Here is a 16,317-nt window from a genome sequence, read left to right on the forward strand (position 1 = left end):
CGTAAACTCATTTTTGGGTGACCATTTGAAGTGTAAACTCCATAGTGAGGCCACACACTCCTAAGAAACAACCCTTAGCATTCCTAGCAATTGAAACAAAGTGTTTTCATCCATTAGAGTGTCTTTACTTACCTAATTAGTGGTTAAATAACTAATTAGATACATTTATGTGTCACTACATGTTTCATAGGATCCGTGTGTGTGTTCAAGTCCTTACTTCACACCTAGCATCCTACCCGGCAATCCCATCCACTCCACTCACTGCAGGTGAGTTCATACCCCTTAATTAACATTTTAAATGTTTTTAAATGCTTTTATTGGGGGGGGGGGGGAGGGGGGAATATAAGTTGAATCTAACAAATTATAGTATTAATCACCTGTGATTTGTAACTTCCAATCAAAAAGGATTTCTATACTTTTAACCGCTTTGCCATCAAAACTGCTTTAAATGTTTATCAAACTTATTTTTCATGTTAAATTGTTATAAAAACTATTTCCAAACTCTTTTTAAACTTCTTTTGTTCCCGGACTATATCTACACCGATACATTTATATAAGTAAGACTTAAAGGACTTACGACTGATAACTCGCCTTATTTCCTATTCTTGTTTGATTGTGGACTTAGGGTATATTGTTATCTGTCCGACTGACATTTATTTCTTAGTTATATATTGTATGTGTTTGTGTTAGATATGAAAATCTTCACTCAGTTCAATACCTTTGTGTATCAAAGGCATGTAACGAACATTCTATTTAACTATAATAGGTATAGTTAAGGTCTACCACTCATTTCTACCATTACTATGACACTTACTATAGCTAGTACTGTTATAAGTCTCTACATGATAAATACTATATAAGGGGAATACTATAGACTATACAAGAGAACACTCAATACACTATCCTAAAAAGTACATTATACTATAATACAAGAGAATACACTAAAACAGAATGTGACACACTATTCCTCTATGCGGCACTCTACTGTACCTTTACTGTGTAACTAGAGTCTCCTGGAGGGAGAGTGGGCATTATGTGTATAGATCTATATGGGACAGACACTCCTACATCCCGACTGCTAGCTACCGTCCAAGCAAACTTGGCCCACGGATGACAAAATGTCACCACACTACGTGTGACCTGGAGGGTCATCAGGCACTCGATCGTCTATCAGCATGGTTACATACGAGTTCACATTCGGACCTCTAATTAATAAATATAGAATTAAAAGTAAAACAGACTCCCCAACGTGTGTTGTACACTCATCACTACTTAGATTCTGCATTTCTATTTCATTCAGTCGGCAGTAAAACTGCTGGGTTAAAACATTATTTACCCATTTACTTTACATGAATGAAGTCTAAAACTATATTTCTATAACTGATAGTCTCATTGGGAAAACTTTTACACACTCAAAAGATCAAACTTACAAATAACCAAGTCTTGGTAGAAGACTACTTTTACTAGAAAATATATGATTTTCTAGGGTTTCACGCTATTTTCAAACTTTGATAACAACTTTTATATTACATGATTGTAAACACTTTTTTACATGCAAAGACACTAAATACTTATGAACTCACCAGCTTTATGGTGATACTCATTTTCAAAGTAACTTATATTCTCAGGTCATCAGTAGACAGGTACAGATGCAACTTTTGAGAAGAAGGAGCACATACAAGACTCCTCTTTATTTTGATTATACTTTTTGGTGTCTAACAAACTGTACAGAACACGCTTGTATTACAATTACTATATTAATGCAATGGATGTTGTTACTTGTTTTACTATTATGCATTATTATGATACTGTACATGGCATCCTCCAACCTAGAACGTATTCCGCCGTTCTCGGTTTTGGGGTGTGACAGATTAGTATCAGAGCATTGTTTATAGTGAATCAAGTATATCAACCCATAAAAAATATACGAACTATAAACACACCGGGATTAAAACATTCTGACCAAGAATATATACTTTTAAATACTAAAATATTTAACTAAGTGTATATATATATATATATATATATATATATATATATATATATATATATATATATATATATATATATATATACATCCATAAATACAAAGGGTTAGTATCATACTAGAACATAACAAAAGTATTAAGATTGTTGGACAGCTCAATTGAGCTTACAGACATATAGTCACATCTAGGTGGATGTAGCCTGATCAACTACATTTTTCCTAGGAGTGACTAGCATGTACCTAAGAGTGATTGTGATGTTGCAACAAGTCTAAAAACTTACCAACACTACCACAAGAACATAAGAACGAGAATACTATAGGAGTATTCTGCAATTCTGTGATTTACATATGTGAGAACTAAAAGGGTTATTATTATTAGGCCAATAGTTGCTAAGTGGATACCCTATGGTTACATGCGATTAAGATGCTATAGACTTAGAATTTGTGATCTTTGCTTTACTTCATGTTCCTTGTTTGGTTGTGGATTTAGAGTTAGGGTCGCCTATTCGAAGGTCTATTTTGCCTCGGTCGCATGTAATTGGTATGCACTATGCAAGTATTGGTCTAACTCATAACGATCATCCTATAAGTATCTTAGATTTGAACGCCTATTAACTATTCTTTCCCCATTCTCGCATAGATAGCATGGCTGGTTTCCACCTTCCCGGCGATCTATACTATCCAAACCAAGGCAATGGGGGATGGCTCGATGAAGAGCCAGAAGAAGATCACCCGATCCCTTTGGATGATCACTGTGCAGAGGGTTTTTCAGATAGCTCCAACTTCGAATCTGAAGTCAACAACCTGCCCCCAATAGCCCCAAACCCTAACCCCCCGTCCAACATTTCAAGGTCTCACTCCCATGTGGGCCATAACCTTGAACCAATGGAGCGATGAGTAGGTTCAGCCTTTACCTTTCAACGGAGACCAAAGGTTCTAAAACATAAGCGAGGGAGGTTCAGCTGACAGAGTCTTACCCATCATGGTCCGTAGGATTGCTAGGAACGTCGAACAAGGTCAAGAAGCCATTCGCAGAGTTGTGGAAATTGATGCCAACTCCAACCTTAACATTGTCCGTATCCGCCAACTAGAAGAAGCCATGGATAGGACTAGGAGGACCAATGAGGCTCTGCACCAACAACTAGCTGCATCCCAAGCCGAAGTTAGGGAGCTCCGAGTGTGTCAGAGGGCTCAGGAACAACATCTTCAGGAAGTTGTAAGCCAACTGGGTGATCTTAGGGTTCGCCCAATGGGTACCCGTCGCCAATAGAAGATGTCAACTCATCTTTCCCTTTTGTTTAAGGACTAGCCTTTCTTTTTCTATGCTCGTAGGGCACTAGTCTGTAAACATTCCTAAACTTGAAAGTACTCTAACTAGATTTCTAAGAAGTCAATCATTTTCCCTCATATGGTTTGATGTAATGTCTACTGTTAGACCATTTTTCCCGAACTTATTTACATTAGTAGTATCAGTAGTATTGGCAGTTAGCTAGTCTATTGGAAAGTCTATAATCATATGTTTCCCTACTCTGTTGCTATAACTCTATCAGATAGTTGGCCTAGGGCAATTTAATTCATGAAACATTTGCATCATGATTACAATTGTTTCTCACCATGATCATCATCTTTATAAATTTTCAGCAAAAGATGCCTCCCCGTAAGCACCCGAACAGAGGCAGACCTGCGACTCAAACTCCACCTCCACCACCTCCTCCTCCGCAGTTCGATCTGGTGATGTTTCAAACGGCCGTAACCGCAGATGTGACTGCAGATATGGCCCAAATGAATTCTGGCGATGCAAGTGGATCCGGAATGGGTACCAACTCTAGACATGGTGAAATCCATGCACGTACGCAGGGGTGCACCTATAAGGACTTCATGAGTTGCAAACCAACATTCTTCAATGGAACCGGAGGGATCATTTCACTGTCCCAATGGATCGAAAGAACCGAATCCATCTTCAAGATGTGCTCGTGCCCCGAGGAAATCAAGATAAGTTCGTTGCCTGCACCTTCACCGAAAGGGCCTTGACATGGTGGAATGGCCATGTCAAATCACTCTCCTTGGTAACAGCCAACGCCATGGGTTGGGACACACTGAAGGACCTATTGACAAGAGAGTAGTGCCCTAGGTGCGAAGTTCAGAAACTCGAGGAGGAACTCTGGAACCTTAAAATGAAGGGGACCGACATAGTGGCTTATACGGACAGGTTCTGCGACCTGGTAACTATGTGCCCTAGCATGATCCCTACTGAGGGCAAAAATATTGAACGATACATCTGGGGTTTAGTGCCCCCGTATCAAGGGAATGTTTTAGCATCGCGCCCTACGACCTTTGATAGCGCCAAGGAATTGGCCAAAAGGATGATTGTTCATGAAACTCCCTCCAGTCCATCAACAACCACGACGATTGCCACTGAACCGCCCAAATCAACTGACAACAAGAGGAAGCGTTGGGACCGAAAAAAGGGCAAGTCAACTCAATCCTCTTCCAAAAATCAACAGATCATCGCTGTCTGTGCTGCCACTACTCCTGCTGCCTCTGCCCCAGCTAAAACATACACAGGGAACCTACCCAAGTGCACCAAGTGCCCTTTCCATCATAACGGCCCCTACCGTGAATTGCACTGCACGAACTACAACTGGAAGGACCATACCGCCCGGTTTTACAGAGCTCAACCTAAACCCATTTCTCAGGTCCCCGGCTCGGGAGTAAGCCAGGACTGTTATGGCTGTGGCGAGGTAGGGCATTTCAAGAAAAACTGCCTGAAAGCTGGGAATGCAGGAGGAACAGGGAGACTACTTGCTATTGGCCACAATGAAGCAGTAGCAGACCCCACAGTAGTCACGGGTACGTTCCTTCTCGATAACTCTTATGCTTGTATCATATTCGATAGTGGAACAGAAAGAAACTTCATAAACCAAAACTTTAAACACTTACTTAAGCAATTACGACAACCACTAAGAGAAACATTCATCGTAGAAATGGCTAACGGAAAGACAGAGAGTTCTAACGAGATCTACATAGGCTGTACCATCATGCTAGAAGATCATTCATTCCCAATCGACCTCATACTAGTGTCGATCAAGTGTTTCGATGTCATTGTGGGCATGGACTGGTTGAGTCTCCATCGTACTGATATCGTGTTCTTCGAAAAAGCAATCCGCCTTAATCTACCAAATAACGAAACCCTATTAATCTACGGAGACAAACCCAGTACGAGTCTTCGCATCATCTCGAGTATTCAAGACCAAAAGTACTTGTGTAAAGAGTATCGTGCATTCCTTGCACACGTTGTCGACACGAGCCAGAAAAAGAAAGATCTAAACAATTTCCCTGTAATATGCGACTTCCCCGACGTCTTTCCAGAGGAGCTACCAGGTTTACCTCCACAACGTCAGGTCGAGTTCAGGATCAACTTAATTCGAGGAGCTACCCCCGTAGCCAAATTGCCCTATCGTCTAGCGCTTGCTGAGATGCAAGAACTACCCGGTCAACTTAACGAGCCGCTCAGCAAGGGCTTCATAGACCAAGTTTCTCACCCTAGGGAGCATCGGTCTTGTTCGTAAAGAAGGACAGATCATTCCGTATGTGCATCAATTACAGAGAACTCAACAAGCTGACTATCAAAAATCGCTACCCTCTTCCTCATATAGACGACCTATTCGACCAACTTCAAGGGGCGAGTTAATTTTCCAAGATTGATCTTAGGTCCGGGTATCACTGGTTACGAGTGCTTGAGGAGGATGTCCCAAAAACAACCTTCTGAACTCGTTACGGACACTACGGGTTCATAGTGATGCCTTGCGGACTGACCAACATGCCCGCGGTATTCATGGATTTAATGAAATGGGTGTGCCGTCCTTACTTGGACCAGTTTGTCATCGTCTTCATTGATGACATACCTGTCTACTCTCGAAGTAAGGAGGAGCATAGCGATCATCTACGACGAGTCCTAGAAACCCTACGATCTGAGAGGCTATACGCGAAGTTCTCTAAGTGGGAATTTTAGATCCGAAGAGTCGAATTCTTTGGGCACGTGGTTAGCAAAGAAGGGATCCGCGTGGACCCATCCAAGATTAAAGCTATTGAGAATTGGTCAGCACCAAAGATGCCTACATAAATTCATCAATTTCTAGGCCTCGTTGGCTATTACCGCAGGTTCATATAGAAATTCTCTCGAATCGCGAAACCCCTTACAACATTGACCCAGAAAGGCATGGCCTTTGACTGGGGAGAGAAACAAGAGAAGGCATTTCAAACCCTGAAACGAGCCTTATGCACCTCACCGATACTATCCCTCCTCGAAGGGACATAAGATTTTGTGGTATACTGTGATGCGTCCAATTAGGGGCTTGGTTGTGTTCTGATGCAACGAGGTAAGCTGAAGACACACGAGGTCAACTACACCACACACGACCTCAAGTTAGGGGCTATGCTGTTCACCCTAAAGATCTGGAGACACTACCTGTACGATACGAAGAGCACAATATACACTGGCCACAAAAGCCTCCAGTACATACTCAACCAGAAGGAGCTCAACATGAGACAACGACAGTGGGTTGAGCTACTCAATGACTATGAATGTGAAATTCATTGTCATACGGGTAAAGCCAATGTAGTAGCAGACGCCCTAAGCCGGAAAGAATATTCTAGCCGAAGAGTCAAGTCATTAACAATGACTATCCATTCAAATCTACCCGCACAGATTAAAGATGCTCAGCTTGAAGCCTTGAAACCTGAAAATGTGGCCAGAGAATCCCTGCGAGGAATGGATATGAACCTGGAGGTCAAGGGTGACGGAGCCTTATATCTCATGGACCGAATCTAGACATCGCGACACGGTTGTTTCAGAGACTTGGTCATGAAGGAACCCTACAACACTCGATATTCCGTTCACCCAGGTTCGGATAAGATGTATATGGATCTTAAAAAGTCATACTGGTGTCCTAACATGAAAGCAGAAATTGCTACCTTTGTGAGTAAATACCTTACTTGCACCAAGGTCAAGGTTGAATACCAGAAACCATCAGGTCTACTGCAGCAATCGGAGATACCTGAATGGAAGTGGGAGCAGATCACTATGGATTTCATAACCAAACTACCCAAGACAATAGGTGGGCTTGATACCATATGGGTCATCGTCGACAGATTGACCAAGTCTGCGCACTTCCTGCCCATCAAAGAAATAGACAAGATGGAGAAATTCACAAGAACATACATTAGGGAGATCGTACGACTGCATGGCGTCCCTAAATCTATTATCTCCGATAGAGATAGTAGGTTTACTTCAAGATTTTGGCAATCACTACAAAACGCCTTAGGGATGAGTCTGGACATGAGTACAACCTACAATCCACAGACCAATGGACAAAGTCAGAGGACTATCTAAACCGTGGAAAATATGTTGTGAGCCTGTGTGATCGACTTTGGTAAGTCATGAGATACCCACTTACCCCTTTTTGAGTTTTCCTATAACAACAATTATCACACGCGCATCAAGGCAACTCCATTCGAAGCCCTCTACGACTGAAAGTGCAGATCCCCTCTGTGCTGGGCTGAGGTGGGTGATACTCAGTTGGCAAAAGGATGAGTTCCTGACAGTTCTCTCATAGGTCCGTAGATCATTCAAGAAACGACCGAGAAGATCGTGCAGATTCGTGAACGATTGAAAGCCGCTAGGGACCGACAGAAAAGCTACACAGACAAACAGAGAAAACCCTTGGAGTTCTAGGTGGGAGACCGTGTCCTTTTGAAAGTCACACCCTGGAAGGGCATGATACACTTTGGAAAGCATGGAAAGCTGAATCCAAGATACATAGGGCCATTCGAGATTCTCGCTAGAATCGGCCCCGTACCTTACAAACTAAACCTACCCCACGAACTCAGAAACATACATCCTACCTTCTACGTCTCGAACTTTAAAAAGTGCCTATCTGATGAGACTCTCGTTATTCCAGTCAGCAAGATCGAGATCAACGAGAGCCTTAACTTCGTGGAAGAACCTGTGGAGATTATTGACCGAGAGGTCAAACGAACGAGACAAAGCCGCATCCCAATTGTGAAGGTTCGCTGGAACGCCAAGCGAGGACCGGAGTTCACTTGGGAGTGCGAGGATCAAATGAAACTTAAATATCCTCATCTCTTTGCTTAGTTGTGTTGTAATAACTTAGTTGCTTGAATTCTAAATTTCAGGACGAAATTCCCTCTAACGGGGGGATGATCTGATAACCCAAAATTTTCATTGTATAATTTCCACAGTTAAACACTTCAAATAATATTCAAAAACATTCCAATACCTTTTTTTCCGAATTTAAAGCTGTTTGGAGTTTTATTTTATTTTTCGTCAAACGATATAAATAAAAGGAAGTGACGTAATTAGCGACATGTAACAAACCGAACAACCCGACACCTTAGCTAGGTGTTTACAGCCAAACAAGGGAGTTTGGGTTGTAACCACCCTTCTCCCTAAGAACTCATGCATATAGAATGAGTTTACTCCTTTGTCCTCATTTACCCACTTCCCACTCAAGAACACTAGCTTTTTCTCTCAAGTATCATCACCATCTTCTTGCAAATCCACCAAAAATGTAAGTTTTTCTTCCTAGATTCTTTCCTACAACACTTAATCTAGTGTTTATACTTCTTTTCATTAATGGAATTTTGATTTTTACATAGATCTTCAAAGGATCTTCAAATCACCAAGAACACATTTGTGTTTTTGGGTCCTAAAACACCTCTATAAGCCTCCTAGAAGTAGGTATACTCTTCCTAACTAATTGTTTAGCTAGTGTGCTTGTTAAATCCATGGAATGAACCTCAAAACCCTCAAGAACATACGTTTACAGTTTGGGAATCTCCCAAAACCGTACACACCCAAAACCGTAAACACCTTAAAGGGTGTTTTGGTGTCCCTAACTCCTTCCTTAGCATGTTTAATGGACTCGAAACTTGTATGAATGAGCTTAGGACCACAAAACACGAAATAAATGATGTGCCCAAGGGTTTACAGCCATAAACCCTAGTGTTTACGACCGTAAACTCCCAAGGAGTGGTCCAAGGACTGCAAACTCCAAGGGAGTACCCTTTTGAAGCCTAATCACTTCTCAAGCCTTTGATTTGATCTTAGAACCCTTCCTAGTGATGCAAGAGACCTTTAAACACACAAACTCACCATTCCCATGAGTTTACAGCCATAAAATCATGGGGGAAGTGGTCTCTCAACCGTAAACTCATTTTAGGGTGACCATTTGAAGGGTAAACTCCATAATGAGGCCATACACTCCTTAAAAACAACCCTTAGGACTGCTAGTAATTGAAACAAAGTATTTTAGTGAATTAGAGTGTCTTTACTTAACTAATTAGTGGTTAAATAACTAATTAGGTACATTTATGTGTCACTACATGTTTTATAGGATCCGTGTGTGTGTTCAAGTCCTCACTTGACACCTATCATCCTACCCGGCAATCGCATTCACTCCACTCACTGCAGGTGAGTTCATACCCCTTAATTAACCTTTTAAATGTTTCTAAATGCTTTTATGGAGGGGGGGGGGGAATACAAGTTGAATCTAATAAATTATAGTATCAATCACATGTGATTTGTAACTTGCAATCAAAAAGGATTTCTATACTTTTAACCGCTTTGCCATCAAAACTACTTTAAATGTTTATCAAACTTATTTTTCATGTTAAATTGTTAAAAAAGCTATTGCCAAACTCTTTTTAATCTTCTTTTGTTCCCAGACTATATCTACACCAGTATATTTATATAAGTAATACTTGAAGGACTTAGGACTGATAGCTCGCCTTATTTCCTGTTCTTGTTTGATTGTGGACTTAGGGTATATTGTTATCTGCCCGACTGTCATTGATTTCTTAGTTATATGTTGTATATGTTTGTGTTAGATATGAAAATCTTCACTCATTTCAATACCTTTGTGTATCAAAGGCATGTAACGAACATTCTATTTAACTATAATAGGAATAGTTAAGGTCTACCGCTTATTTCTGCCATTACTATGACACTTACTATAGCTAGTACTGTTATAAGTCTCTACATGCTAAATACTATATAAGGGGAATACTATAGACTATACAATAGAACACTCAATACACTATACTAAAAAGTACATTATACTATAATACAAGAGAATACACTAAAACAAAATGTGACGTACTATTCGTCTAGGCGGCACTCTACTGTACCTTTACTGTGTAACCAGAGTCTCCTAGAGGGAGAGCGGGCATTATGTGTATAGATCTATATGGGACAGACACTCCCACATCCTGACTGCTAGCTACAGTCCGAGCCGACTAGGCCCAGTGATGACAAAATCTCACCACACTACGTGTGACCACTCGATCGTCTATCAGGTTGGTTACATACGAGTTCACATTCGGACCTCTAATTAATAATTATAGAATTAAAGGTAAAACAGACTCCCCGAGGTGTATTGTAAACTTATCACTACTTATAGTCTGAATTTCTATTTCATTCAGTCGGCAGTAAAACTTCTGGGATAAAACATTATTTACCCATTTACCTTACATGAATGAAGTCTAAAACTATATTTCTATAACTGATAGTCTCATTGGGAAAACTTTACACACTCAAAGGATCAAACATACGAATAACCAAGTCTTTGTAGAAGACTACTTTTACTGCAAAATGAAGGATTTTCTAGGGTTTCACGCTATTTTTAAACTTTGATAACAACTTTTATATTACATGATTGTAAAGAATTTTATACAAGCAAATATACTAAATACTTAAGAACTCACCAGCTTTATGCTTATACTCGTTTTCAAAATAACTTGTATTCTCAGGTTATCAGTAGACAGGTACAGAGGCAGCTTTTGAGAAGACGGAGCACATACAAGACTCCTCTTTATTTTTATTATACTTTTTGGTGTCTAACAAACTGTACAGAACACGCTTGTATTACAATTACTATATTAATGCAATGGATGTTGTTGCTTGTTTTTACTATTATGCATTGTTATGATACTATACATGACGTCCTCCAACCCAGAACGTATTCTGCCATTCTCGGTTTTGGGGTGTGACAAATGAGGCATACTAGTGATCCGACTGATTCAATCTTATACATATAGTAATTAACTTTTAATACACACACACACACACACACACATATATATATATATGTATATATATATATGTATATATATATATATGTATATATATATATATATATATATATATATATATATATATAGATATAGATATATGTATGTATATATATATATAAGGTGTATTTTAAAAACTTTTCAAAATTCTATATTTAAATTAATTTTTCGAAATTAATTTAATTTAAAATAAACCAATTATGTTGATCTTTTAATTATTCAAGATAATATCAACATAATTGGATAATTCACAAATTCAAGATAAGGATATCTGATTATTAAGATAATTATTCAATTTTATATAAAATTAAAACACATTATCTAAAGTAATTACCGTAATTAATTTATGAATGAAGAAAAAAAATTCATTGATCATAGTGTCCACCATGTCGTGGCTGACAATAGCTAGATCATGGCGGAATGAGAAAAAGAGGAGGATTCGAAGATCACCACATCGTGGCAGAAGAACGACATGGCATGGTGCCGCAACTAAATGTCGATTTTGTTTCCTCCATTCAGGGTTTGTGCAAGTTTAAGCAATGTAAATTCAATTGTTAGATAACCATATGCTTTGATTTAACTAATGCGTTTTATATGTAATAATGCGGATAAATCTTTATACTCTTAAGGGTGCATGTAACCTATTAGATCTAGTCATAACTCTATTGAACTAACATTGAATTGAACAACAAGAACCATATAACCAAGGTAATTTCAAAAATAATAGAAGAATACAAACAATCAAACAATCCTTCTTGTAGTAGCTTGGAAAGTAACACCAGCAATCTCGTGCCTCTGATGAATCACACCCAACCCGAGCAACTAGGAAACTTGAATAATGGAGAGGGGGGAGAAAAAATTTTAGCTATCTCTTGTAAAGGAGTAGTAGCCGAAATAATCAGGACAGGGAGGAGTTTTTATAGATGAAGGAAACTTGGGGCCAAAGATAGAGTTTTTGGATAAGCCCTAGATTAGTTAATATAATAATCAAGCTGACTTATCTCCTTATCCCAAGCCCCTTGAATAAAAATTCTAGGCTATCACTAGCCAATTTTCGTGCACCCCCACCCATGGGGTTTTAGAGTCTTCGTGTGTTAACTTTTAATAAATAACCAAATAGTTTGTAGTTTTAATTAATCTAATTAATCCCAAAATTAATTCTAATTAATTTATGATTAATTATTAATTAAACAATACAATTTATAATGAATATATTATTTTTCGTAACATATTAATAAATTCATTTATTGATAGTTATCAATCATATAATAAAACAATAAATTATTTTCTCTCTCTAAAACTCATCCTATTCAATTACTACGTTTGGGGGTATCCCAAAAGGACTTTTCTATTCAAGTATATACTAATTCAGTTATTTTCTTAGACACCTAATCCAACTGTTGCATGTGTATGAGTCCATTTTTGGAATCCTATATCTAGAGTTTGGGGCCTTAGTCTCGCTTAAAAGCGTCTGAATGAGTGTTTGGGTTGAAGGAACTCGATGAGTTGGTTAGCCAACTCGACGAGTTGATTAGGTTTTTTCTCTGATATCCTAGATACTATACAAACTCGACGAGTTGGTGAGACAACTCGGCGAGTTGAATTGTATTTCCTAATTTTTCTGAGAACCAAAGGAACTCAACGAGTCGCATAGATGCACTTAATGATTTGGGTCAAGATGGACTGTTGACTTGAGCGTTGACTTCCGTTAACTATTAGGGTTTGGTCATGTTGTGGACTTTGGAAGCCATGGAGGGATAAAATGGTCGTTCACCCTTTTCGAGAATTAGTAAAGGAGTTAGATTAGCATCTTTGGAGTTGTCGTTATAAATTGTTAATTAGAGATAATTATGATATATAGGTAGAGTCTAGACCCACCGTTGAGTATGAGACCTACTTGCTTTACTTACAAGGTGAGTCTTCTCACTATACTTACCTAAGTGGTAATACTTTGTGACCGGAGGCTCTTATCTGAGTTATTGACTAGAGGGTCTTATCTGCTTATACCGAGTTATGTGATATTACGTATTTTGTCTTTGTGATTTATGCTATATATATTATTCTGTCCTTTAGTAGGTTAGGAATGGAGGGTCTAAACCGAGTTATGAGATCGCATGGTCTTCACTAAGATACCGGACTGGAGGGTCCAACCCGAGTAGTGAGATCGGATGGTCTTCACTGAGACTCATGACCGGACCGAAGGGTCGTTATTGAGTATAGCCATGAGAGGCTAATTATTTGTGTGTGGTATTTTGGGGAACACACTAGGCTTTATGCTTACAGTTTTGTGTGAAATGTGTTTCAGGTAAATCACAGGATCATAGGAAGGCACCTCCATGATTGTACACACCAACTACAAATTATGTTTTGAGGATTATAGGATATTGACGAGCATTTTATTATGTTGTTTTTTGAACAACTTATAAACTTGGGTTTGAGAAATGTGAAGCTGTGTTTTGTGTGGTTTTAAAAATTAAAATTTTATTTGAAAATCTAGAGTGTTACAAATTGGTATCAGAGCCTTGGTTTGAGGGATTCAAATGTACCCTCAGGTATGTCTGGACACAAAATGAGGATCTGAGGAATTTTTATTAAAAGAAATGGTTTTCTAAACGAGTAAAAGTTTTTAATAGGAAACGAGATGAAGCAGTGTGTAGCATTAGCCAGAGCCCGAATGGTGATTTTAACAAAATACCCTAGTTTGTTTATATTATGAGATGATATATTTATGAGATATTAGAGTTGCATTATAGATGATAGGTCAGGTATTTTAGGAATTTAGAGCTAGAGTTGCCTAATTCATGATGACTTAGCCTTGGGGGATCCTATTGATTGATATTATATGTTATTTGCTTTGTGTGTGTGGTGACTAGGGGTACGTAGCAGGAATCTTTTAGAGAGAGTTTTGAGTCGATGAGTAATCTAGGAGACACACCTAGATGAGCATTTGAGGAATCTACTGAGAGAGTAGTTTGATATCTGTGAGGGATAGAGTACTTGTGAATTAGGATTCTAGGAGGAGGACTTTGCGCGACTATGGGTTGGTGTGGAAGGTAGTATTGGGCCTGTACTACTGAAAGCACCGGATCTGTATGCGACCCAAGTATGAACCTTAGGATGCTAAGGAGCATGTAGGGGTGGGTAATTGAGTGTGCGCTTGAGCCAGTCCCTGATGATTTTGTTTTTGTGATTCAGAGAGACTATGGTGATTAGCCGTAACAACCCGGGGTGGTGGTACTAGTGATGAGGAGATCTGCAGGATCAATACTGAGGAGGTGGTTGTAGCTATCCTGGAGGCCATTCTAGAGATGTTCAGGTCTATTAGGACCACACTGATCGAGACTTTTGATGAGTGATATGTTTTTGTTACTGAGGCTGTTGTTGACACAGCTACCGCAACCCTGGCAGCTGCCAGGCCACAGGGGGTGACTCATTGTTCTTTCGAGAGTTCAGCATCATGAAGCCACCGAAGTTTTACGGGACCCAAGACTCGATTTCTTCTATGAGATGGATCTCTGACATCGAGGGATGTTTCTATAGGTGTTCATGCATGGAGCACTTGAGAGTTCAGTTTGAACTGATCCAGCTTCACTTGGGAGCGAAGGACTGGTGGAAGTTTGTGTCCACTGATTTTACCCCTCCAGATCATGTTGCAGTGACTTGGGAGAGGTTTACCTAGTTATTCAGAGACGAGTAAGTTCTCTAGGTGGAGAGGGAACAATTGGCACATGAGTTTCTGTCTCTTAAGCAGAAGACATATACAGTGATAGAGATGACGAGGATGTTTCATTAGACGGCGTTGTTCTACCCTGAGCACATGTCTACGGAGCAGGCACGTATGAGCTGGTACTTCAACATTTCGAGGAGAGATATTTAGGAGTTCGTGGCGAACTCATCATATCGGACTTTGACTGAGTTTAGACCAATGCTAGGAGGAGAATGATTGAGCTGGAGATTCGACCACTGGAATAGGCTTCCAAGAAAGCAAAATGCCTCTTGACACGACGAAGACTCCTTGGGGACCTAGAAAGTGTAGGATCATTATGAGAAACACCAGTAACAACAATGTCCTGCAGATCTGGATCCTCGCCAGCGCTGGCATCATTGTTAGAACCGACAGTAGCATCAATTCCTCGGCCAGAAATAGGGGGTCGTAGAGCCTCTAAATGATCAATGTCACGACACTGAACCTTACCGTCGAATAGACCCTGAAGATCTTTCTCTAAAGAAACAACCTCTTCCACACCTAAAAACAAAACAAAAACAACGACGGTTAACCAAAATGCCAATTTAAACATGCTTTGCCTATTTTTTTCAAAAAAAAAGGGGGGGGGGTGAAGAGGAGCAAAAGAAATAACCTCTTTCTCGACGAAAAACTCGGGCATTTTCCCGCGAGCCCTCTAAGCGGCGCTCATTGTGCTGGTGGCCAAGAAGTAGTCAAGCCAATCTTCACCGTTGATGCTGATCTTATCTAGGACATCATCCAGTTCCTTGTCAGCACCAAAAAGTGTTAGAGCACAGTCGACGTACACCTTATCCCTCGGGTAACTGAGCACCACAAGATTGTTGTTAACCCATAAGAACTTCTCCTACCAGTTCTTCTTAGACTTCTTATCATCGATAAGAGTAGGGACTCCCTGCTGACGAGAAAGGGTTTGAGTCCTCGACTGAGCAGAGGCATTGAAGAAGTGCTTGAAAGCCGGAACAGTCGGCAGGCGACCTAGGGCATGGCAGAGGAGTTAACAACCTGTTATCTTGTTTATAGTAATAGGGGTCAGCTCTCTCATGGAAAACCTGTATTCCCGGATAATCAAGTGGAAGAAATATATGGTAGGCAAGCACAGACCCGCCACGAACAAGGTAATTGGGATGCCGAATTTTCCCTTGGGAGGACTGTAAAGCGATGCATCAGGTAGGGGGATTTGCACGCTGTGTTTGGGAACAAACCCGAACCGAAGCTCTAAAGATTCCCATTCTTTGGTGGTAAGATTCTTTCCAAAAGAACGAGCGGCGGCCATGGAAAAACATGGAGAAAGGGTTGAAAGGGTTTCTTTGAAACAAGAAGCCGAAGAGAGAAAAGTAGAAGGTAAGGAGGAAAGGCCAAGAGGAACAGAGGTTTGAATGCCACAAAAGGGGCAGCGAACCATTATCATGATGAAACCGCCGAAGAACAGAGATTT

The sequence above is a fragment of the Lactuca saligna genome, chromosome 1, assembly GCF_052625555.1.
Source record: "Lactuca saligna cultivar CGN05327 chromosome 1, ASM5262555v1, whole genome shotgun sequence".
In the NCBI taxonomy this organism is placed as follows: domain Eukaryota; kingdom Viridiplantae; phylum Streptophyta; class Magnoliopsida; order Asterales; family Asteraceae; genus Lactuca; species Lactuca saligna.